The following is a 25,656-nucleotide window of genomic DNA, read 5'->3' on the forward strand; positions in this document are numbered from 1 at the left end:
TAAAGAAAAATACGTGTTTCTCTGTTTCTGGAAATTCAAAATAGAAATGTAAAATTTTTTAGAAACTATTTCGTTATATTAAAATAAATAATTCCGTGAAAACTTCGTATGTTAAATATAAAGGAATATGTGTTAAAGCATGAAAGTTTCTGTGGAAATACCATCACAAGAATGCAAAATCTATGATTAACAAAAACCTTGGACACCAGGTACCAGAATCAATTTTTGGTCAGTAGTTCATTTTGAAAAGACCATGATTTAGAAGCCTTAATTAACGAGAAAGGCGCCAGCCGCTGTGGCCGAGTGGTTCTAGGATCTTCAGTCCGGAACTGCGCTGCCGCTAAGGTCACAGATTCGAATCCAGTCTCGGGCATAGATGTGTATGATGTCCTTAGGTTGCTTAGGTTTAAGTAGTTCTAAATTCTAGGGGAATGATGTCCTCAGATGTTAAGTCCCATAGTGCCTGGAGCCATTTGTGCCATTTTTAACGTGAAAAGTTTAGAAGGTATTGGTATTTAGTTTCTCAGACAGAAATAAAGATGCACATGTTTTAGCATTTTTAGAAATTCAACCACTAGATCAAAGAGAGCTATTTAACAGTCACCACGATAAATTGAGTTCGATCATTAATACATTAATTTTTCAGTAGACCAAATAAATGTCAATAAAATTATTTTTGATACAATTACAACACAAATGCTAGCGACGCCGCACTCGCTAATCAAGTTTGGCATATATTTGAAAAATAAAAGGCCAAAAACTGTCTTCTTTTGTAATAAATGGTACATTTTCGCTACCAAAACATATTTACCCTCCTCACAATGAAAAATATGAGATATTTCAAATAGGTGTCCAACAAAACATTTGAAGACGGCTTTGACATACAACATACCGATGTTTTCTATATTCTATGACATTTTCTGGGCCATATACGCTATATGATCAAAAGAATCCGGACGCTCACAATGACATATGTTTTTCATGTTAGGTACTATGTCCTGTCACCTACTTCCAGATTCTCAATGTCAGCTACCTCAGTAGTCATTAGTCATAGTGAGAGAGCAAAATGGGGCGCTCCGCAAAATTCACGGGCTTCGTCAGGTGATTGGGTGTCACTTGCGTCATACGTCTATACGCAAGGTTTCCACACTCCTAAACATCCCTAGGTCCACTGTTTCCGATGTTACAGTGAAGTGGAAACGTGAAGGGATACGTACAGCACAAAAGCGTACAGGCCGACCTCGTCTGTTGACTGACAGAGACCCTCCGACAGCTGAAGAGTGTCGTACCGTATAATAGGCAGACATCCATCCAGACCATCACACAGGAATACCAAACTGCATCAGAATCCACTGCAGGTACTATGATAGTTTGGCGGGAGGTGAGGGATCTTGGATTTATTGATCGAGCGGCTGCTCTTAAGCCACACATCACACCGGCAAATGCCAAACGACGCCTCGCTTGGTGTAAGGAGCGTAAATATTGGACTATTGAACAGTTGGAAAACGTTGTGTGGAGTGACGAATCACGATACACAATGTGGCGATCCTATGGCAGGGTGTGAGTATGACGAATGGCCGGTGAACTTTCATCTGCCAGCGGGTGTAGTGCCATCAGTAAAATTCGGAGGCGGTAATGTTATGGTGCGGTCGTGTTTTCCATGAGGGGCCTTGCACCCCTTGTTGTTTTGTGTGGCACTGTCAAATCACAGGCCTACATTGATGTTTTAAGCACCTTCTTGCTTCCCGCTGATGGAGAGCAATTCGGGAATGGCAATCGTATCATTCAACAGGATAGTTTCCTGTTCATAGCGCACGGCCCGTGGTGAAGTGGTTACTGGACAATAACATACCTCTAATGCCCTGGCCTGCATAGAGTCGTGATCTGAATCCTATAAACCACCTATGGGATGTTTTGGAACGCCGACTTCACGCCAGGCCTCACAGACCGACATCGATATCTCTCCTCAGTGCAGCACTCCGTGAAGAATGGACTGCCATTCCCCAAGGAACCGTCCAGCACCTAACTGGACGTATGCATGGGAAGGTGGAAGCTGTCATCAAGGCTAAGGGTGAGGCAACACCCCATTGAATTCCAGCTTTACCGTTGGAAGGCGCTACTAACTTGTAAGTAATTTTCAGCCAGGTGTCCGGATAGTTTTGATAACATAATGTACGTCACACTAAATTCAAATTATGTATATGGCAGCAGAGTTACTAAGTTGTTTAGTCAGGCTTCAAAACAATGACTGCGATGTATAAGAAAATACACTTCGTTACTTCAGACATTTTTGGAACAGAGACGGTGAAGATATGGTTTTCGGGATTGAGACGCAATATGTTACCTATTAAAATACGCCGCCCCATATGGTAACTCACTGCCTATTATTATCCATCCTGTGGTCGACAACATTCTTCTCCAATTTCTGATATCACCTCGATACATGAAAGCATGCAAGCATGGCTTTGTTAAGAACGTTTTCCCAACGATCAGCATTAGTCTGATCGTCAGTGCCCAGCACTCTTTCCAATACGGTGCAGCCTGCATTAACAGAGCTCGTTGTACGCGATGAAGGGGTACTGCGTCTGCAATGCTTCCCAATTGTTCCTTCGAAGCAGTGAATACCCGTCTGATATCCCATTGGGTGCTATGGGTCTCAGTATGGCCCAAACGGCGGAGTACTGATTAATCTATTGGTAGTCTCCTGTAAGACTGTTTTTCCCTCTTTTAAAACTGTCAGATTCAAGTCGACCACTACGGACACTTAATGCGGCTTGTACAACAAATTGTCTAAACGCTCGAACATTATGGCTTACGAGGATTGATGGTTTTGAAAGGGTGGAGCACCCGTAAGACTAATGAGTAGTGCAAATACAGTACAGCACCTCATGCTTAAGAGGGTGCAGTGAGTCACGGTTGGTTTGAGTCGGCAGCGTTTCTGGCTTGATAGTCAAATACTTACGATATATCAACACACTAATTTCTTTAAACTTGAAAAAGTTCTAGCAATGCTGAAGTTACAAAGTGCTCATGACGATATATCCCACACAAGCAAACTGGCAGCCGCTATTAAGTCAGGTAGGTAATTACCTGGTAGTTACTGAAAATGAGTCCGCAGCTCGTGGTCGTGCGGTAGCGTTCTCGCTTCCCACGCCCGGGTTCGATTCCCGGCGGGGTCAGGGATTTTCTCTGCCTCGTGATGACTGGGCGTTGTGTGATGTCCTTAGGTTAGTTAGGTTTATGTAGTTCTAAGTTCTAGGGGCCTGATGACCATAGATGTTAAGTCCCATAGTGCTCAGAGCCATTTGAACCATTTTTTACTGAAAATGAATAGAGTAATGATATCAGCGCATAAAGCTGATATCGTTCGACGCATTGGATGATACAAGGTGTGCCTGTCACCACCAGCGAGAACAATGTTTAACGTGCCCAAGGCAACGATTTTATGTAGCTGTTTATTGACGACAACTTCACTAAGTATGGAATGCTGGAATGTGCTACCGAAGTTAGTAGCCGGCCGAAGTGGCCGAGCGTTTCTAGGCGCTACATTCGGGAACCGCGCGACCGCTACGGTCGCAGGTTCGAATCCTGCCTCGGGTATGGATGTGTGTGATGTCCTTAGGTTAGTTAGGTTTAATAATTCTAAGTTCTAGGGGACTGATGAGCTCCGAAGCTAAGTCCCATAGTGTTCAGAGTCATTTGAACCATTTGAAGTTCGTAATTGCTCTCGTAAGTATGCACGAAACAGCTTAGTCAGAAAGAGAACGAAAGGACATTCTTTTGTGCCGAGTACGTGCTGATCACAAGGTCTGCACGGAGGCGGGTGTAGCCCAACACCTGAAGTTGTTTTTGCTGGAACGGTATTGCTCCACCAGCAAACCTATTGTGCGTCGATCGGTTCAGTTCCACGGCGACGTCGAAACCAAATGAAGAATGAATGATGGGCTCCATGTGGTTCCCAAGTCGTGCAGCGACCGTAGACCATAAAATTACCAAACATGCAGCAACCAGTCGCAAATTTACCTATTATTTATTCACTTTTGCAAATAGATTTCAACTGATAAAGTCACTTTATGTTTGACCGCTGTTTAAAACAGTATTACTATTCGGGGCACATATTGGTTGAAAGCATCGACGATGGCTGTTAATCAGTTGAAATCGATTTGCAAAAGTGAATAAATAAAACATGATTTTGCGACTGGTTGCTGCATATTTGGTAATCAAATGAAGAATGTTATGTAGATAATTCATTAAGAATGTTTCATCAAAGTAGACATGTTTAGATCGATAGAATTAGGGTATAAGTGTGTCACAGTGCTACAGCGAATGTAAGAGAGGCAGGAGGCTGGGCGAAGTGTAACAGTTGCTGTTATGATAAAATAGTATTCGTGTACTTGTGATTTCGCAGTGCACTGTGTATGTTGTAGCATAAAATGCTTCGATAAAACACAAAGAGACAAAGCATGTGTTCATTGTAACCTTATCTATAGCGTCTGCCTATTCACGTTTTAGAATCCCGTACGAACAGTTTATCATTACTGACGTACCACTGGCGTCGCCAGTGTATGGGGTACGCGTCTAGTTGCCTAGTTAGGTGAAAAGATCGGCGAGTATTTGGCGTCGTCGGCAATACCTTGAAAGGGTTTCACCAGAGAGAAGAAAGAGTTTTGCCCCTACCGACGTTATCTGGATAATTGTGGCACTTCTAGGGCCGCAGAGGTGGAGCTCGAAAAATAATTACAAACTACTAAGAAAGAAACCATGTAGAAGGGCTCATTGCGTAAAACTTGTAAATCTTGCGCTTTCGGTCAGAATAAAGCTAGGAAAGATGTACTGCAGGCTGTGTACTTTCTTGGTATGTTTTCACGTTTTTCCTCCTTAGTTTAGAGGGTATTAGTAATTTTTGGCCTGCGTAGAGGTAATGAATTAGTAAACCATGGTTTTACATAATGTTGATCGGTGATGAGCGAGGTAACATCACCATCCTTTAGACGAAGGTGTGAGGCTGGCCTTCCTCCGGGAGAAGCGAGTCGGTGTGTGACGATTGGAAATTATAAGTACTGGGCCAGTCAGGTAAGGGAAGGCGCTCTCTGTCTAAGGCTGCAACGTCCGAAACGAATGGAAGTGTTTCCGCACTACTCCAACGCACTTGCTTACGCAGCAATCCCAGGGAGCAGCGTTCGCAGGTCAGTAGGGAATATCGTTTTGAGGACACTACTCCGGGTGGTTGTGAATCTTTTCCAATCGGAGATCTTCTTTTTCTGCCACGTCCTCTTTTAGCAGGTATATTTTAACGAACAATGATCTGGGGCAGTTATAAGAAATGATAATTAAATGGGCACCCTAGCTGCAAAGAGGCGTTGATATACTTCATGTGTGCCCTGACCGGGACTCGAACCCGGGATCTCCTGCTTAGATGACAGACGCTCTATCCATCTGAGCCACCGAGGGCACAGAGGATAGTGTAGGGACTTATCCCTTGCACGCTACCCGTGAGACCCATATTCCCAACATGTCCACACCACTACATTCGTAGTGCGCCTAATAGATGTTTGCTCGTCATCTGCCACGAGTAATGAGTATGATGGGCAAACATCTATTAGGCGCACTACGAATGTAGTGGTGTGGACATGTTGGGAATGTGGGTCTCACGGGTAGCGTGCAAGGGATAAGTCCCTGCAGGCGCACTATCTCCTCTGTGCCCTCGGTGGCCCAGATGGATAGAGCGTCTGCCATGTAAGCAGGAGATCCCGGGTTCGAGTCCCGGTCGAGGCACACATTTTCAACATGTCCCCAATAAAGTACACTCCTGGAAATTGAAATAAGAACACCGTGAATTCATTGTCCCAGGAAGGGGAAACTTTATTGACACATTCCTGGGGTCACATACATCACATGATCACACTGACAGAACCACAGGCACATAGACACAGGCAACAGAGCATGCACAATGTCGGCACTAGTACAGTGTATACCCACCTTTCGCAGCAATGCAGGCTGCTATTCTCCCATGGAGACGATCGTAGAGATGCTGGATGTAGTCCTGTGGAACGGCTTGCCATGCCATTTCCACCTGGCGCCTCAGTTGGACCAGCGTTCGTGCTGGACGTGCAGACCGCGTGAGACGACGCTTCATCCAGAGCTAAACACGCTCAATGGGGGACAGATCCGGAGATCTTGCTGGGCAGGGTAGTTGACCTACACCTTCTAGAGCACGTTGGGTGGCACGAGATACATGCGGACGTGCATTGTCCTGTTGGAACAGCAAGTTCCCTTGCCGGTCTAGGAATGGTAGAACGATGGGTTCGATGACGGTTTGGATGTACCGTGCACTATTCAGTGTCCCCTCGACGATCACCAGTGGTGTACGGCCAGTGTAGGAGATCGCTCCCCACACCATGATGCCGGGTGTTGGCCCTGTGTGCCTCGGTCGTATGCGGTCCTGATTGTGGCGCTCACCTGCACGGCACCAAACACGCATACGACCATCATTGGCACCAAGGCAGAAGCGACTCTCATCGCTGAAGACGACACGTCTCCATTCGTCCCTCCATTCACGCCTGTCGCGACACCACTGGAGGCGGGCTGCACGATGTTGGGGCGTGAGCGAAAGACGGCCTAACGGTGTGCGGGACCGTAGCCCAGCTTCATGGAGATGGTTGCGAATGGTCCTCGCCGATACCCCAGGAGCAACAGTGTCCCTAATTTGCTGGGAAGTGGCGGTGCGGTCCCCTACGGCACTGCGTAGGATCCTACGGTCTTGGCGTGCATCCGTGCGTCGCTGCGGTCCGGTCCCAGGTCGACGGGCACGTGCACCTTCCGCCGACCACTGGCGACAACATCGATGTACTGTGGAGACCTCACGCCCCACGTGTTGAGCAATTCGGCGGTACGTCCACCCGGCCTCCCGCATGCCCACTATACGCCCTCGCTCAAAGTCCGTCAACTGCACATACGGTTCACGTCCACGCTGTCGCGGCATGCTACCAGTGTTAAAGACTGCGATGGAGCTCCGTATGCCACGGCAAACTGGCTGATACTGACGGCGGCGGTGCACAAATGCTGCGCAGCTAGCGCCATTCGACGGCCAACACCGCGGTTCCTGGTGTGTCCGCTGTGCCGTGCGTGTGATCATTGCTTGTACAGCCCTCTCGCAGTGTCCGGAGCAAGTATGGTGGGTCTGACACACCGGTGTCAATGTGTTCTTTTTTCCATTTCCAGGAGTGTATATCAACGCCTACATTTTCAACATGTCCCCAATGAAGTATATCAACGCCTCTTTGCAGCTAGGGTGTCCATTTAATTATCATTTCATTTCTAGCACAGCTGCATGGTCATCAACGGTAACTGTTCTTTCAGGAACGGATACTACTGTCATATGCAGTTATAAGAGCTGGGCATGAAAAGAAATTCATCGTGTAGATACTTGAAATGCCTCCGATGAGGATAACGGAGTTGATTCTTTCTAAGGCACTTCGCAGTTCCCTTTCTTTCAGGGAACTTTCTTTATTTTGATTCCTTGCGGGTCTGAAACCCCTCATATCTTGCGGTATGTCATTAAAGTCGACTGGAAAGAATTTTCGAAAGCCGTAACAGTGCTGGAGATCTCGACCCCTGAGTTGGGCAGGCTTATTTGCAGCGAGTGCGCCGCCGTTCTCCCACTCCGCTGGCACTGGTGCTGCAGTGAGCCCTCCAGACCAATCCTTTCTCCAAGCTGGCAGAGCGCAGCACGTAAGCGGACGATGTTTATGTGGCACGTGCTCCGGATCTGCGCGACGCAGGGGAGGAAACCGGCAAGGGGGATGGCGACCGGTTACCGCTGCAAAGTGTCCACCCCTCGCGGCCGGGCGGCTTCCTCGAGAACTGCTCGCAGATAAAACGGCTGCAGCCGCGGCGCGGTGACTTGGCACTCGCAGCGGCGCCCCTCATTATGCAACTGTTAATGCTAATAGATTAGGAGCGCTGCCAGCGGGGCTATTTTGCGCGCTCCAGCGCTCGCCGGCCGTTTCCTCCAGAGCGGGCCTCGCCCAAAATTTGCTGCCTCGTCCCTTTCAGGCACAGAAGGGGACGGCGCGGACGATTCCGCGGCACTTACGACGATTGCTTCCCCTCCCCAACTTTGTTGATGATTTAGATAAGCGTCTCCTTTCTTCGTCTTATTTATATTTTCGTCGGCGCCAGTTATTCGGGACAAAGAGGCGACGGCGACGGCGGCGGCGTTGTGCAAATAGAATGACGAACCCGATAAGCAGTGGACAAAGATGACGCGGAGTGTAATAGTTTTTGTTGGAGTCGTTTGTTACTGGAGGCGAAAATAAGTCATAAAAAAAAGCTCTACCCTTTTCCCATTTAATTTGATTGTATCGCAAACTTGCGTCCATTTATTCCTGAATTAGGTAATGTCTGCCGGGAACTACAGGTAGCGACGCAAAGTGGATTTTACGGCTTCAGTCACGCAACTGTGAAACAGGCCAGCTTACAACGACGTAAAAGCCGCACTCCATATCGGGTGGGTCCGTCCATAGGCAGCAGTCTTGCCAGAGAAGCTTATCGGAAAACTTTAATGAGATGCCATTAAACGATTACGCCTGCCGCTGCTAATACCTTTATGTACTCGCTTCAGATGCCCCGCGGAATAAGACGAAATTGTCTTCGCTATTACTGCCCAATGCGATTATTCACAGTACCTTAATAAAGCATAATTTGCCATAATTCTGTATTTTTCAGAATCTGAATCATATGTCGAGTACATATACTAAAGCCAAAAAACGACACACCATGATGCAGAAAATCGGTAGTTGCGATGAGCATGTACATACAAACGTTTACACTTTCAGAAAAACTGTATGAAGATAGCTTCACGAATTAAGCAAGTCTGTAACGCATTGCTCGAACTCTAGCCCTTATGAAAGCAGTTATTCTGCTTCACATTTATCGATACAGTTCTCGGATGTCTTCAGGAGGGATACCGTGCCACATTCGGTCCAGTTGTCGGGTGAGAGCGTCAAAATCTCGATTTGTTTGGCCTGCCTGTAACACTCCAAACGTTCTCAGTTGGGGACCTTACTGACCAAGGTAGGGTTTCACAAGGCTGAAGACAAACGTCTCCGTGTGCAGGCGGGAATTACCTTGCTGAAATGTACGCCTAGGATGGCTTGGCATGAAGGACACAAAACGGTGCGTAGAAAATCGTCCACGTACCGCTGTGCTGCAGGGATACCACGGATGACAAGCGAAGGAGTCGTGCTATGAAAAGAAATGGCATCCAAGACCATCACTCTTGGTTTATCGCGCCATATGGAAGGGTAAAGTCAGGATGGTATTCCACCGCCGGCCGGGGCGTCTCCGCTGCTCATCGCGGCTGGGTTCCAAGCGGAATGCACCACTGAAGACAACTCTACTCCAGTCATATTCCAGGCCGAGTGTGTCCGACTCCACTGCAAATCAGTTTGTTGTACAGATATCAACGTTAGTTCGCGCACTGGGCGCCGTAGGCTCAATGCCTTTTCTGTGAGCCGCCTATTAAAGGTCTTTGGGTCTCACTGAGTGCCTCTCTGTACGGCCCTCACATTCTGTCGTCTCTCTATTGTAGCCTCTAAAGGTGGCCCGCTTCCGTCTTGAGTCTGTGTGCGGCTATGGTTCACTCATTCCTGCCAGAATCGTAAAATAATGGCACCTATTCAAACGTCGAGCGATTCGCCGATTACCCAACCGGCTTCTTTGCGCCCAACTACACAGTCTATCCCAAATGCTGACAACTGCGTACTTCGTTTACGCGTTTTTCTGCGAGGTACAGTTACTGTGCAGACGAGTATACGGTATGAAACCTTACGCCCTGCTGTCGACATGTCTCCTGCTACTACCGTTGCCAGCCGTGCGGTGAAATTGCGCTGCAGCATTATACATCCATCCAGCGGCTGCTACGCAAGAGTACAGTCGTATTCCTCTTTTTAGTGTGTCTAACAGGTCGACGAAGGGCAGTTGCAATAATTACGTGCGCTGATGAACCGTTACTCATCCTTTCAGCGCTGTCATATTTATCTCTTTTGGTCATTCAGCCGGAAATGGTATTGAAAGGTTGATTTCTATACATGAGTGTTTAGGCCGTCATCCTATTGCGGTACTTAATTATTCTCGGCAGAAGGGTACTGATGCAAGCGCTGTACGGTGCACGAGCCTATCACCACCAGCGGAAATGACTGTAGCTGTGGCGATCTGTACTGTCGCAGTCTGAGTCAGTCCAGGTCGCGGATGTTGACAATGGCGGAACACTCGCTCTTGTGTAAAATAATGTGCATAATCTTTAAAGGCGACCAGTAGCAAATGTACACATTCGAGAGCGTGCAGTTGGTGAGGTGGGCAGCCCCAGGTAAGAAAGTGCGCGTATGAAAGGGTCTTTTTGTGCGAACGGGTGAGCAATGTATTCCTCCATCCCTCCCCGCCCCCCCCTCACCCTCATTCTTATATATGGATATGGTGTCTGTACTCTCGGGCACGTCCGAAAGTACAGACACCATATCCATATATAAGTATATAGTTCTGGCAATACCGGCCATTCTTGGTTAGAATGTCTTCCACGAGTAATGAGTGTGTTTGGGTGGGACACTACGAATGTAGTGTGTGGACATACGAGGTGAGAATGTGAGTCTCGCGGGAGGCGTGCGTGAGATAATCCCTGCAGTCGCGCTAGGATGGATAGAGCGTCTGCCATGTAAGCAGGAGATCCCGGGTTCGAGTCCCGGTCGGGGCACACATTTTTCACCTGTCCCCTTTGATATATATCAACGCCCGTCACCAGCTGAAGGTATTAATATAATTCTAATTTCATTCACGTCTTTCTTGTTCACAATCGCTGCTCCGTTGTCGGTTCACATCCAGGTCTCTATTTGATGGCGTCAAAAACAGATTATGTGAGTGTAGTGTCCGTCAGTCCCTTGCGATATGGCATTTGAGGGTTGGAACACTTGGGTGGAGTGACGCTTCTGAGAAAGATATTGCTGCAGAGCTTGGGCCTCTTGCTGGGTAGTCTGTTTCCGAGTTAGGGAAGCCAGGAAGTGTTGAGTCCTGGCTGTGGTGACTGACTAATCTGTAGCTTTCCCCGAGGTCTAAGTTTGGTTTGAAGGTGATAGTTTCGATGTGAATTGGTGAACCCAAGGATTCTGAGTGCAAAAATCTATCTGCAGCGTCTTGACTGCGCAAAAAGTCAACACCGTCCACCCCCGCGCAAGTGTCGCTCCACACAAGTATAAATTGGATAAACAAAGGACAACCAGTGAGTACTGTCGGTGATGGCTGCCGTGAACACCACAGCAATCCCAGTGAGTGGGCGGTCGCAGATAACTGACTTTCTGTATTACACGGCATTGCACTGATTATTTACTTTTGTGATGTAGATTTTGCAGTTAAGGTATTACCTCATTCTCTAGTATAAATCACAAAAACATCTTGAAAATATTTGTTAACCATGGTTAACACTGAGCTGATAAACAGGAAGTTAAGCCTAAAGAAGTGTCACATTATTTAGCCTAAATAATAATGTTTAACAAAGTACATAACCATAGTGAAATTGAGAGCATTGAGTTTTGACCTTTTGTCTAGGTACAACAATAGCTCGTCTTAAGTTTAATAATTCAGTTTTCTTCAATTGTAATGGTATGACTCTGCTCAGCAAGGTGGGGTTGCTATATGGCTGCTGATATATTATGTTCATGTCTTAGTAAAATACAAATACGTGTCTTATTGCTATGCCATCTGTTTCATACGTTTATAACGTACTTATAATTCGGTAACATATACTATAACGTATTGTTCTACGAAGTTACTACCTCTATGAGACAATTATTGTCCAGCAGGTAAGTTGTGTTCGGAAAGTATGATCTGCATCTGGCACTCAGTTTGTGTCCCATCTCACGTGACATGGGCCATGTGTCTGACCATTGCAGCCAAAGCATACTGTATTGTTGCACTGAACTATGAGGCTATCAGATGAGGGTGTATATATGTGTCACCGAGCCAGCAATCTCCATCTACGTTTTCTCTCCTCGAAACGCTCCACTTCATTGCCAGTTCGCCACAAACTACCTTCCCTTGTGAACGTGTTCGCCGTCTCCTTAAACCTAGGTATCAGATTCTCCAAAGTCATCCTTCGGCAGACTTCCACGACCACCACCGGACTACACAGTCCAGAGGGAGCGTATTTTGGTTGAGGGCATGCGGAATCTCTGTAGACTGACATGGTTGATTCCCATTAGATTTTCGTAGTTCCAACATGACCACAAGAAGAGCTAAGGTATCACGACAAATATACGTTCCCATTTCATACCACATCCTTGTCACATACATTTGATTACAAGCTTCACGAGCACTCAAGAGCATACGCAGGCTTTGTGACTTTTGGGTGGGGTTGGGGGGGGGGGGGGGGGGAGAGAGAGAGACCGCATTTTTGTATTGCGGTGTATTACCGTATAGTTTTGGGATACCACGCAAATGCCTCTCGATATTCTCACTACTGGTAATATCCATTACCTCGTTTCGGTTGTTTTCAGTCGGATACTGAACTAGACAACGTTGAAGAAAATCTAAACCAGACCTACTACTATAATAAAGCGACACGTGCATCGCACATGTCATCTCGTAGGATGCCTACTGCAAACACACACACACACACACACACACACACACACACACACACACACTCCCTTTTCACTCACTGATTCGACAAGCTTGCAGACGTGGGGAGAGGCCAGGGGTCCCCACGTTTACACTTCATTTAATTCGTGACGACTGGCTCTTTGCTCTTTCCGCGTCACCGCAGCCGCGCATACAGAAGTACCCAGTATCTATTTCTGATGCACCCTCGGTGCAGACATCTGTTATCAGAGTACGACTCCGAGTGACAGATGTTCAAAAAGCGTTTTGTATGCCTGGTCGTATGCCCGAGGGGAGCTGCTTGCCTCCCAGCGTGTGTTCTGTGTTCCGCAGTCTTCTGCGCATAGTCAGTCACACGGGGTTTATCGGAGCACTCATGCAATCACTTCCGAAAAATTTGGTTTGCAAAGGAGTGGCCACTGCAAGTAGTATGTTGCTGTGAGCGCCGCGGAACCATTTGATGCGACTTGTTCACATATGTATATTCGCAACAGTCATTGTCCCTCCATCGATAAGACACGCCCAAAAACACACTGACGATAACACGCTACTAGTATTTGTTACCGCTATTCAGAATCTCGTCTTTGTTGCTGTAGGGAAGGCAGGACAGGTACAAGAACCCGAGCACAAGAAATTACCGAGTTGGCTTTTCTAGAATATACGTGCAACTGTGTACATTGACAACTACAAATCCCTTACAAGATCGCACTAAGTCTTCTGGAAGCTTACGTTCTCCAAAATTCACAGAGATGAAGTCTTGAAGGATATAAAAAGTGTGGGAGCCATAGACCCAGACAAAGTCAAACCATCAGCGCCCACGGTGGCGTTATTTTAGAACAACTGCTCCATATAGGGCTGTAGCCGAAAACGCTGTAGAAGGCAGGCGCTGAATCATAATAGTCGCCTGTAAACCCCAGAAATGCCAACCCACAAGGAAAACCAGAACTATGACATCTCGCTACATATCTCGTAGCTATGTCGATTACCGTAAGGGAAACGGAAACTTCTGAATATATTACTATACACAGAGTTCCCCAAGAAATCACGAAATATCCTCCCCACGAGGGAGAGAAAAGGGGGAGATTCACGAACGGTAAATTATTCTTTGGGCTTTTTAGGTGCAGATTGGTTGGTTATTCGACATATTGGACGATATTTTCATTATGACAAAGTCCGTTGCCCGCTGGAATCCGCTACTGCTTGCGCATATTCGAAAAACCCAACAGTTAATGATCCAGCTGCGTGAGGTCAATCTACATGCCACATGACTTCTTTAGTTATTTAATACAAACTCTCTCCTCTTGCTAACAAGTAATTTATTAATTCGACGAATGGTTTTGGCATTTATATCACACCATTTCTGAAAATTGTGCTGTGGAGAAGCAATGTCAGTCAGTCATTCTAAACGTGGAACTCAATTTTCAGATCCACTTTAAAATTGCTTGATGTGAAGGCCGAAACTGGTCGTGGAAACTGCTGAATATCTGGAGGAGCTTTTTTTCATTAACTGAGCATACAGTTGTGCAATCAGAATCTTCAGAACATGCTGAAACTAATAGTTCTTTAGGAGCCTAATCACAGCGGACGAGTGATGGGTGTAACACTATGGCCGTCCTTAAAAAAGCAAGGCAAGCAGTGGAAACATGGATTCATCGCCGTCGAAATAGGCTGAGACCCAAATGTCAATGGACAATTTGATGCTTAGTGATTTTTGAGACTGAAATGGTGTAGGTTTAACACTTTAACCTCCAAAGAGGCAAACTGTCGCTGGGGCATACACCATAAATCTGCACACGAGGTTACGCCGGGCTCCAATACGACGTGGCGCACTATTTGTTTGTATATGGAGTTGAGCAGGGCGTTGAGCAAGCTTGGGCCGTGTCTTTGTTTCATTAGACAACAATTTACAGTACCAGAGCGCATATGAATACAGAAAACCCTTGCGGCCAACCTATTCTAGTATATTACAGTATAGTTCACATAATACAGTAATAATATAAGCTAATCTCCAAGGTGGGCAACAATAATATACAGTAAACGTTATCCTAAGATACAAGCATACCCTATATACATAAAACAATATTGTTTCTACTCGGAAATGACTTTGCAAGAGGGTACCAACAGAAACAGCAGCAAGCAGAGTGGCTCATTAGGAACATCTACAATCCACTACTACCGTCACCTCCACCGCATCCCACGCAGGCAACTGACGGGACGACACAGTATACCCAAATACACAATCTACTCTAGAACTTACAAGAAAAATGCACAAACAAAGAAAAGGCACAATGAGTTATTGCTAACACACAATTATCTCGTAACGGTCTTGCCGTATTTTCAAATTAAAAATAATAATTGGGCACTGAGATTGTACCACGGCCATGCCATGCAAATACACTTAACACATTCCTGGCAGAAGTTAATTCACTGCTGCCTCACAATGCTTTTACACAGCAACAAATACGACTTCTTCCCCTTTGTTCGAATGAGGAAACCATTGCGTGGCAGGCATTTTCAGCATGACAGTGAGGTGATATGAGACGTGGAAGTTTCCCGCACAGCCAAAATGCAGAACTGATGTCTCTACCAAGTCACTGGGAAAAATATGTCGTACTGAAGGGTGAAAATATAGAGTGGGAGTACAATTAGCTTGAAGTTCATGGTGGCAGATTGAATGTTTTGACGTGATAATTAAATCTTTACGACTGGTCCTCGTACTATGATCACGTCGGCTGCCCAAACAGGAGGAGTGTACAAACTTCATCTCACCGGTTTCATTCATACTGACAAGGTATGAAGGATACGGATAGGACTTCAGTTTACGTAAATAGACTGATGCAGCTGTCAATTGCTTTTTCAGAAGATCGAGTTGTAAAGTTTTAGGCATGATCATACTGAGTGTAACGAGTAAAACTGAAGATACTTTTATATGTGATACTTTAATATCTACACACAGTAAGGTAATGGTTATTTTTCCCTTCATCGAACAGTCATCTCGCAAGTCACATAATTTACTGCTGATTCTTTCTGTATGGTCGTAACTGCACGACTATGTGGACTATCCCTGTCAATCTAGACTACTCATTATACATTCTTACGTCCACCATCAACACCTGACCTGCTGGCCAGGAGGAAAATAACTATAAAAAGCTTGCTCTTGCAACATGTTCTTACAGTTATACCCAACCTCAAAATATACGACTTGTAATAGCTATTATTATTGGTCTGCAAATGACTGAAATACCGATGTAATGTTTTTCAGTAAACCATCCTCAGTCACCAATTGAAATATCTGCACTAGTGCCGACTACACCCTGCATAATTAGTATGGTCAGTAATAATCCAAGGGCTGCAGTCGAGCATGTAAGTGCTCAGTTCCGTAAGCGTGACGTCTCTGCATCGTATCTCGCTGTTCGTAGTCTTCTCTGTCCCACGTTATTGCAACAGCAAATTTTTTACGTCTGTGCTAATTGTCAATGTTCATCATCTGTATGGTGATAAAAGGAGATATAATTTTATTCGGAAGGATATTGGTAATAAGGAGCTACATGAGAAATTTCTTCCAAATTAGTAGTGCCATTTTATTTACGTTATTGTATCTAGATACAAGTATAATGTGGGACCTATGGAGCACTAAGGGCATAAGGATGATACTAAGAGTAGAAACATCACAAATAATAATTATTATGACACGCAGTATATGTAATGAGCTCTGCTTGTTTTTTTTCCATATTCATGGTTTTTTCAATGTGTTCGTTGAAAAACCATTTTGGTTTACATTCGTAAACGGTTCGGAGTTATCACACCATTTCGCAGCATATCACACATATCGAAAGATATCACCGAATGTAGGTGCAGACAGCTGATAGTACGATTGATTGAATTTTTACACATTCTTCTCTAGAAGCTCAGTCCCTACTCTGTTCGCCGATGTACGCGTAAGTTTGTAATCTTTTATAAAGTTCTTCACCTGCCTGTAAAAAGGTACCGGTAGCGAGATTCGGGCCAACGACTTTGCGCTTGTTAAGCTAAGCTCTTACTCTCTGGGGTGCGGACTCTCTCTTCCAATACTAAGAACTAAAGTACGATAGCTCGCCTAAAATCTTCCTTAATGAAGGGCAAAAAAGAAAAAGAAAAAAAAAGAGAGAGATAGAGAGAGAGAGAAATCCTCGTCGACATTTTAGTGTTGCAGCAAGACTAGATTAACTGCTCGAGGTTGTCGAGTGGATTCTACCGCACACGCACGCAGTATTAGGTAACTTTATTATTATGTGAACAATATAAGTTACTTAATTTGGAAACAATACATGTGCATATCTATGACCATCTGTTTTGTTAGTGCCGGTGCACTATGACTATTTTTGCTTGACGCAATACAGAATGATAGTCACATCTCAAGGTACAATTAAATTAAACGTTTATATACAGTGTGAGTAGTTGTTCTGTAAGATCACAGCTGTATCTGATGACCTAACGTGATGATTACGACTGGAGATGAGTGGCACTGCACTCTTACCTTAGTAACCTTCCAGTAATGGCGGCATATGTAACTTCTTGAGCGCTTTTATATGGTGACGTCTCCCATTCGTCACTGTGTTGGGCGGCGACTGAACTTACTCTTGGTTCTGTCGTGAAGTACCAACTTTAACATTGGACTTCGTTCTTTGGACGACACCGTGGTAATGGGTATTGATACAACGCCACAGCTGTCAGTGTTGGCAACGGAACTGCGAGTTTCCGCCAGACGCCGATAGCGGTCGAGTGAATCCCTTTGGACTCAATGGTGCGTTCCTGCTGCGGCACACCTCCAGCGTCTCTATACTAAGAGTGCTCTCTGCCGCCACAATATAGGACGGCCAGTGGCAGCCACTCAGCTTACTTGAACATAGAGCCTCTTTGCTACGACACCATCGTTTGTCCTTAGTACAGTGACCCTCTTCCTTGTTGACATTCAGAGCTAGACTTTATTTATTGCTGCAGTATTCGAAATGACTCTTTGTATGCTTGGAGAAATACAAATAGAAGAAATCTTCTGTTTACTGTTTTAACCTATTCGCTAATATTTTACGCTCCTGTGCAGCTCTCCTACGACGACAGCTGCTGCACCACACTATAGTCTACCTCTACTAACGATAAACAACAAACACCACATTTTCAAACTCGATTTCTTGTAAACGATTGACAGTTGTGTTTCCTGTTAACATATGTTGAAGTCCAACTCGTGCCCTGTGTATATGAATCACATGGGGAAATCTGTACAGTCCTCTTGATGGTACAAGTAAAACCATTGTCGAATAAAAATCTGGATACTCGCATAACGACTGCTGCAGAAGTTGTCCGAGGCTGTGCAGTCCGCTGTTATAGCAGGTTTGCTGGTGTGGTTGCAGAAGCGGTGGCCATGGGCAGTGCCCAGAGCCAGATGAAGCAGGAGCGGAGTCTGTGCCCCCCTAGCAGAGCAGCAGCAGCGGCGGCGGCTGGCCGGATTTACGGGCCGGAACTGCGCCCGCCGCCGGAGACACTCGCTGCAGACGCGGCGTAATGGGCTATATAATGAAGAACAGGCCCCCAGCGGCACCGCGGCCAGAGTGCTAACCCGGCAGGGCCCAGGGGGCGTCTGGGATGGATGTCCAGCACACCTGCCCCCACAGGTGGGCAGGCGCAGTGGTGGCTCAAGCGGTCAACCGCGACGGACGCGAGTCGGCGAATTAGTGTTCGTCTGCGTCATGGCTTTCGGGGTGGCTTTAAAGCCTATTCAGTTGCCCACTGCTCATTTCCGGATTAAGACTATAAGCTCACCCGACAAAGTAATTGGTTGATCCTGCAAAGCTGTCGAATATATGAGGTGTCTAAGAAATCTGCTTCTCTGATCGTTAGACAACAATTCAAGCAAATCGTATTAAAGAGTTGGATTACGAAATGAATCAATAACAATATCTAACTTTGACAATAACACAGAAATGTCGCAAGAAAAGGGTTCTTATTTGCAAGAACTCGATTCAGTATATACAGTTTCCAAGTCGCTGGTCTTTTTCTATTCTTTATTATATTTCGATCCCCCTCCTCCCCCCCCCCCCCCCGAGGGTGGGGGCGGGCTGGCAATAATGTAATAAACCGCTCTGCAGCCTACAGATAAAGTTAAAAAACATAATGAGGAGATATAACAATAAAAAGAGGTAATAAAATGGTGACTGTTTAAAGCTAGTACATGGCGAAAGTTTTGAAGAAAACATAAAAAAAACAAAGGGGTCAGTGATGCTGATTAAAAACACTTAGGAAATAGACGGGCACAATTAAAAGACACAGCGACAGTCTGGTTTCTGTTCGCAACACTTCAAAGAGGGGACACGGAAGACACTGCACTATAGAGTACGAAGGCATATAGGCCAGGGGAGGGGGAGGACCCAGATAGATGAGGGGGGCAAAAGGGGAGGAAAGGATAACCAAAAAAAGGGGGAGCTGATGGAGGGAGAGGGCACAGAAAAAGGGGGAGCAGGTCAGACGCGAGAAAAGGAGTGGGGAAGACAGAGTGGAAAGAAAAAGTACTCAGGGGGAATGGAGTCAAGGAGTGGGTAGCTGTAGGAAAAACAAAATGGAAGGGGGAAGGGAGCCTGGGAACAGGGAGGGAGGGGGGGGGGGGTGGGAGGTGAGGATCATAGTTGATAGGAGGGATAAATGGAGGGAGGGGGAGTTGATGGAAAGGAGATGAAGGGTTTAGAGGTGGAGGGTAGGGGGACACAACAGTGAAGGCATGGCAGTCGGCGGGGGCTGGAGAGGAGAGGAGCAACCAGGGAACCAGGTGATGAGGGGGATCAAGTCAGTGGGAGGTGTAGAGGATGAAGACATGTTCGAGGAAAAGGAACAGATGGGGGGAGAGGAGTCGTCATAGAGGATCCGTGTGGGGGATGGAGGAGTATACTGAAGGCAAGGTGGAGTACATGGCACTCGAGGATCTGTAACGACTTACAGAATTTGGGGGAGGGGCGGGTTGATATCCAGGCGGGACTGGCATAACAGAGGATGGGATGGATTAAGGATTTGTAGGTGAGGAGGATGATAGAGGGGTTCAACCTCCATGTCCAGCCAGAGAGACGTTCAAGTAAATGGAGGTGGTTGTGGGCTTTGGATTGGATGAGCGGAGGTGAGGGATCCAGGTGAGGTGACGGTCAATGGTGAGTCAAAGGTAGGTGAGGGTGGGGGAGAGGCGGACAGATCGAGCACAGATGGTAAGGGAAAAATCAAGGAGCTGGAGGGGCGAATGGTATAGCATATGATGATTGCCTGGTTCTTGGAAGGATTGATTTTGAGGAGCCACTGGTTAAACCAGGTGGCTAAAAGGTCAAGGTGATTCTGGAGAAGGTGTTGGGACTGTTGAAGGGTAGGAGCGACGGCAAGGAAGGCGGTGTCAAGGGGCATAGTGCAGGACATGGACTCGGGGAGTGGAGGGGGAGGTAGGGGCCTATCTGCCATGTACAGGAGGTGTCGCTGGTCTCCAAGTGTCCGAGCTTGATGCTGCTGTGGGAATGGGCAGCGACCAGTTAGTGCGGCGCTTATGTCCTCTTCGCATAGAGGATGCTACCGTCGCGTTGTCGTCCTGGAGAGGGGTCGGTGAGTGTGCAATTGGCTGACATAAACTTCACAGCCCTACCTGCTCTCTCGTTCCGGACTAGAGTGCCGGCGCTTGTCTTCACGCCATAATAATAATAAATACCCAACCAAAAGAAAACACGACCTCTTTTGACCGCTGTACGTACTGTACTTCCGGTAGCAGGTGGTCATGTGACACTCCTCCGCACCTCCCTCCATCCTTCCGACGCATCTGGTACGGTTAGTGGTTTGTTTGTTTGTTTGTTTGGAATTTGTGTAAGTAGTGTGGAATGACACTTGTGCGGCTCCCGAGGCACTTCAGGTAAGGTTTTGTTTTAACATTTGTTGGCTTCGCCAACTCGCAACCAAACTGTCACACTCCAATCTAAACCAGGCCGTAGGCTAAGGTACTTCTCTGTCACCACAGTCAGAACTTTGGTTTTCACATTTCTTGTCTTCGGCAACTCATAAACAAGTTGTCAAATTGTAATCTGTGGCTACGCTACAGCTCAGTCTGTCATCCCAAACAGATTGTCTGCTTTTACATTCGTTAATTTGGCCAAGTTACCTTCCACCCCATCCTAGACCTCGATTTAAACTGCAGATGAGTCTGTCACCACAACTAGATTTTTTTTCTTCGATATACCAAATCTTAACCAAATTGTCACATTCAGACATAACGTACACCGTGTATGAAGATAGACAAACCGGCCTAAAACAGTTGTAATTTACATAAATTATCATAAGAAATGGACTGTTCGCAATTTTTCGAACTCCCGACGTAAATTGCAACTAATTCCCAGTATCTCGTACACTGCTACAGGGGAATCAAATTCTTAGGGCACTAAATGTATTCGCAGTTGCGAATAGGGGCAACCATCAAGTGTAGAATGGAATGACAATGAAAACATGTGCCGGACCGGGACTCGAACCCAAAGTTCCTGCTTATCGCGAGCGGTCGCCTTACCATTTGGCTATCCGAGCACGCCTCACAGCCGTACCGAAAGTTCCATAAACCGTCAACCATGTGCCTACAACCTGTACTCGTGCATCCATTATGTGTATTCCGGTACTTGAAAGCTGCATGCCCGGTGTCGGCGGATAAATAAGATATTGCAGTGCCTGTGTTCTCCTGAATTACGATGGAAAGTTCCTTTGAATATGCATGCATGTCCAAAGAACTTTGCGTAGTAATTCAAAATAACACAGCCATGGCAATATTGTATAAATTCATAGCGTGCCTGAATGTTAGCTCTGAAAAGCCACTTATCTCAGCAAGGTACCCAGAACCTACAATTTGTCTTTTCACTGAAGTGTCACTTGGCAGAAGTTTTCCGAACCCTTGTGTTACTGCCATTAGGTTGTGTGCAGTTAGCACAGTAGTATGGGAAAGCTGCGGGGTCTCGGCCGTCTTGTCACGCTCCGCGCGGCTTCATCCGTCGGAGGTTCGAGTCCTCCCTCGGTCATAGGCGAGTGTGTGTTGTCCTTAGCGTAAGTTAGTATAAATTAGATTAAGTAGTGCATAAGCTTAGGGATCGATGACTTTAGCAGTTTGGTCCCATAAGATCCTACCACAAAATTTCCAAGATGGGAAGGTAAGTAAACGTGCCGGAATAGAAGGAAAGAGCTGTCGTGTTCGGTCATTCCCGTGGCCACACAGAGTTTAAGTTGCCCGATTTGTTGGTGCATCAAAGCGAACTGGGAAACGTGTCTACAAGGAATGGTAACAACTCGTAGCCATGTAAGAAGGCGTAAGAACAGTGGTCGAATATAGACCGTAACAGACAGGGACCAGGGACGAAGACTACGCCATGAATGACATTCATCGGTTTTCCGAGGGAAAATTTTGAAAGCAAGTGAGCCGAGCCCACAGCTTTACATAAAGCTGCACGTCTTCAGTGCGGCAGACAACACACAGTAGGTGCCTCTAGACGTGAAGTGGCAGTCCACGGTTTTCTGTGTTTGCAAATGATCCAATTTTTCGGGTATAGAGCTTGTGGCTAAGCCTGGAGGTGCTTCTGTGATGTTTCCCGTATCGTAACCTGGAGCCTTCCGTTCAGTTTACCCTGAACGTGAATCAGGATGTGTAACCGAGAAGGTTAGCGTGTGTTGCCTTTTCTTGTACATCTTCATGACGAGTGTATTGTGGGAACCTGAATCTTCCTAATTAACAGCCCTGTACGTAGAACTGAACTCATACCTCCCGTGTTTCAACAACACGTAGCCATCCTATCGTACCTATCGTACCTCGACTGACCCGCTAAATCACGCAATTATCAACTCGTAGAAAATCTCTGGGACTATCTGGAACAAAAGGTGAAACACATCACACATCATATTCGCAGTCCAGTAGTTCTATGGCATCTAAATATCAATGTGTGACTTCAGCCATACAGCTACACTATGTGATCAAAAGTATACGGATACCTGGCTGAAAAGACTTAGAAGTTCGTGGTGCCCTCCATCGGTAATGCTGGAATTCAATATGGTGTGGCCCACCCTTAGCTTTGATGACACCTTCCACTCTCGTAGGCATACGATCAATCACGTGCTGGAAGGTTCCTTGGGGAATGGCAGCCCATTTTTCACGGAGGAAAGGTATCGATGTCAGTCGGTGAGGCCTGGCTCGAAGACGGCTTTCCAAAACATCCCAAAGGTGTTCTATAGGATTCAGGTCAGGATTCTGTGTAGGCCACTCTCATTACAGGGATATTATTGTAGTGTAACCACTCCGCCACAGGCGACGCATTATGAGCGGGCGCTCGATCATGTTGAAAAATGCAATCGCCATCCCCGAACTGCTCTTCAACAGTGGGAAGAAAGAAGGTGCTTAAAACATCAAGCAAGCCTGTGCTGTGACAGTGCCACGCAAAACAACGAGGGGTGCAAGCCCGCTCCATGAAAAACACGACCACACCATAACACCACCGCCTCCGAATTTTACTGTTGGCCCTACACACGCAGCAGATGACGTTTTCCGGGCATCCGCCATACCCACACCCAGCCATCGGATCGTTACATTGTGTACCGTGATTCGTCACTCCACACAATGTTTACGCTCCTTACACCAAGCGAGGCATCGTTTGGCATTTACTGGCGTGATGTGTGGCTTATGGGCAGCCGCTCGACCATGAAATCAAAGATTCCTCACCTCCCGCCTATCATACTACCTGCAGTGGATCCTGATGCACTTTGGTATTCGTGTGTGATGGTCTGGATATATGTCTGCCTATTAGTACACATTACGACACTCTTCAACTGTCGGTGGTCTCTGCAGTCAACAGACGAGGTCGACCTGTACGCTTTTGTGCTGTACGTGTCGCTTCACGTTTCCACTTCACTATCACGTCGGAATCAGTGGCGCTAGGGATGTTTAGGAGTGTGGAAATGTCGCGTACAGACGTATGACGCAAGTGACACCCAATCATCTCACCACGTTCGAAGTTCGTGAGTTCCACGGAGCGCCCCATTCTGCTCTCTGACGATGAGTACTAAGGTCGCTGATACGGAATACCTGGCAGTAGATGGCAGCACAATGCACCTAATATGAAAAACGTATGGTTTTGGGCGTGTCCAGGTACTTCTGATAACATAGTGTATGTACACCGAGATACTAGAGACAGAATTGATTAGAATGTGTGAGGACCTAGGGAACGAAAGATTAATGTTTCAACAAGACTATGCATCTAAGAATGTTTCCACTACAACCAGAAATGGTTTGAAGATAAAGATATCGATGTATTGCCCTAGCCTGTACATAATCAGGATATGACACCCGTCGAAAACCGTTGGGAATGCTTGCAAGGCGTGTTTTCCGCAATGGAGGGAAATCTGAGGCCAAACGTAAGGTGAAAAGTGCGATAGAGAAGACTGGGCGCCAATTTCACTGCAAGAACTACAAACCCTAACACAATCAATGCCGAAGAGAATTTCTGAGGTATTTAGGAAGAATGGAGGTTGGACGAAGTATTAACAATGCAATATCACAACAGCACAGTGGATGTCCTTAACCCAACTTCCACCCAGGAAATGCAAACGCCTTATTTCGTTACACGTGTTATGAAAGAAACTACTTTATATAATTCCGTCATGATTGTTCGTGCCTCCTATATATCTATTGCCTTTATAATAAATTCAACACAGTATGCTACAGACATTATACTATTACTTTCGTAGGATCCTTGCCTTTATACCAATTTCTACTATTGTACCCGCCATACCCTCTACGTGGCATACCTAACGAAACTTGTGAATTCCCTCACTCGGCGTTTTGAGGACGTTGTCACGGCTGTAGGCGTGATTGTACGATATTATCTACATGTCTCTTGGGGATGCTGGGAAAGTATTGCTTTCTAATTGTGTTTTTAAGCGATAACTGAAATTAACAAGCTGTGGCCCAAAGAATTTTATGTAAATGAAACAATTATAAATTGCTCTGCTTACATCCCTACACCTAATCCCTTCATTTATGGTTAATGCAACTCTTGCATTATATTGCAGTTAACATCTTCAATTAATAACTGTAATCAAACTGAATCACCTATCCAAATTGGGGCTTAAATAATTACACCACTACGTGACCCTTCCTTATCAAATGGATAACTGCCTCCGCCGCAAATCGATACGTTTTTCAGTCATTCGGTTCTAACCTAAAAACGCACTACTTTAAGTTTCCCGACAATTAGTCGGAGGCTGACGCACTCCAGGTTTTATTATTATAGGCACTTGACGACCACCATTTAGGCTGAAGTCATTCCTGTTTCTGTGCCATCTTCGATTGAGGGACGACATTTCTGCACCGACAGAACCGTCCGTCACTTGGTATTACACCCTTCTCCCTACGTACCCCTTAAAAGTTCGAATGTTTCCGAAAATATGTCCTAAATTTCCCAGCAAAATTGCACATCTAATCCCTGCTCCTGCAAACGGGACACTTCGAAACTCTTCACGATCTCTGTAACAACTTCCAGTCAAATTGCAATAGCTCAGGGTCCAAAGGAAATATCAGCAACGTGAAACTAAGTGATTAAGCGGGTGTTTGTGACGTACGCTTTTCTGTGTACTTCTCGTCGCTAGGACTGTTCTTTGGCGCGAATAAAACGATATTTTGCCAGAACCTTCAGATGCACACTCTCCTGTGCTCTTGCCGTTGCCTGGATGACGTGTCGTTGTCGTGCATCTAGAACGGTGTAAGTGCGATCAATGTTTTCTTTTATCTTACTATATATGGAATGTTTTTGTGGAGTATCTCGTATGACCGACTACGAAATTCAGAAATATTAGATAAAATTTCACTAACTTCACAAGTAGAACTTGAATACGCCAGCTCTCTTCCTGGAACTAGATGTGTGTGTTAAACCCATCACTATTATCATAAAGATGTCGAACATGAAGTTTGTCAAAAGCAGAAGTGATGAAGAATTT

The 25,656-nt window shown here is 46.0% G+C and overlaps 2 non-coding genes across 2 annotated transcripts; one reads left to right on the plus strand and one right to left on the minus strand.

The window, feature by feature from the left end:
• Window positions 1-5,377: 5,377 nt before the first annotated feature.
• On the minus strand, window positions 5,378-5,452 carry Trnar-ucu (transfer RNA arginine (anticodon UCU)). Its single transcript has one exon. It is a non-coding gene; the product is annotated as a tRNA-Arg (tRNA).
• Window positions 5,453-5,700: 248 nt separating this feature from the next.
• Window positions 5,701-5,775, plus strand: Trnat-ugu (transfer RNA threonine (anticodon UGU)). The gene has a single exon. It is a non-coding gene; the product is annotated as a tRNA-Thr (tRNA).
• Window positions 5,776-25,656: the final 19,881 nt, after the last annotated feature.

The sequence above is a fragment of the Schistocerca serialis genome, chromosome 6, assembly GCF_023864345.2.
Source record: "Schistocerca serialis cubense isolate TAMUIC-IGC-003099 chromosome 6, iqSchSeri2.2, whole genome shotgun sequence".
In the NCBI taxonomy this organism is placed as follows: domain Eukaryota; kingdom Metazoa; phylum Arthropoda; class Insecta; order Orthoptera; family Acrididae; genus Schistocerca; species Schistocerca serialis.